This window comes from Dipodomys ordii, unplaced genomic scaffold (genome assembly GCF_000151885.1).
Source record: "Dipodomys ordii isolate 6190 unplaced genomic scaffold, Dord_2.0 Scaffold23, whole genome shotgun sequence".
Classification (NCBI taxonomy): domain Eukaryota; kingdom Metazoa; phylum Chordata; class Mammalia; order Rodentia; family Heteromyidae; genus Dipodomys; species Dipodomys ordii.
Window position 1 is genome coordinate 1,818,956 of NW_012267239.1, and position 1,314 is coordinate 1,820,269.

Below are 1,314 nucleotides of genomic sequence, written 5' to 3' on the forward strand. Positions count from 1 at the left end.
AAAAAAGCCAGAAGTGGTGCTGTGGCTCAAGTGGTAGAGCGCTAGCCTTGAGCTGAAGAGCTGAGGGACAGTGCTCAGGCCCAGAGTTCAGGCCCCCACGACCAGACCCCCCCCCAAAAAAAATGATGGTACACTGCTTTTACTGTCTAGTTTGCTGTTTGCCTCTGAATTCTCAGAATTGTTCTCTGCTCTGCTGTGTATCTATGCTTTAAACTGTGTTGCTTTCTTTCCTTCCCACTCTCCTCAACCCAAGGCCTTATATGTTTATTCCTGAGGTTAGTGTCCTGGGAGTTGTTTCACTCAGAACTCTATCCCACCTGACTTTTCTCTCTCCCTCTATTTAGCTTTCTATTTTATTTTACTTAAATTTGGGTAGAAGGTGAAAGGGTGGTGTTTGTAGGGACATTTCTTGTTATTGGCTCTAAATCTGCCTTAACTTTGTATGCCTGTACTAAGTTTACTGTCTTTCTAAAGGTACTTAGCAGAGTTTACCCGAAGAATTAGTGGATAGCCCCCAAAATAATTTAACAAAGACTTATTTTTCCATAGGACATCCATTCTCTTCCATCCCCTTCCTCTCTCAACAAGGTCTTGCTATGTAGCTCAGGCTGGCCTGGAACTCAAAGTCTTCCTGCCTCAGCCACCAAAGTGCTGGGATTAGGAGCATGTACCACTGCACCTGCCAGATTTTCTCACCTGAACCTTATTCTCCAGCAGTCTATAATACAGGTTAGATGGGCAGGTTTGTTTGTTTTTTTTAAATACATGCTAAATCTGGGGAAGGGTGGCACATGAAGCTTTTTCTGTTTCTCTCTAATCCTCCACCCTCTTCCTCTACCTCTTTCTTTCTTGGTCTCACTATTTTCACCAGGGTGTAGGCTAAAGTAATCCTCCCACTTCAGCCTCCCAAGAAATTAGAACTACAGGTGTGTGCCACCCCACCCAGCACACGAGGGCTTGTTTTAAGCCACATCCCAGCTGGTTAGGGAAGTGTGGATTGTATGGTTGTCACACAGACAGATACCTTGTTAATGAAGCATGCACCACATTCTAAAACCAGTAGAATTTCATACTAGTTCTCGTTATGGGGATGTGCAAAAAACTATCCAACATGACATACAAATTGGGGCTTGAACTTGGTGCCTCATACTCTCACTTGTTTTTGTTTTTGTTTTTGCTTAAAGGCTAGTGTTCTACTGCTTGAGCCACACCTTCACTGCTGATTAATTGGAGAGTCTCATGAACTTTCCTGCCTGGACTGCCTTCAAACATTAATCTTCAGCTCTTAGCCTCTTCCCTTCCCCCCCCCCCCCC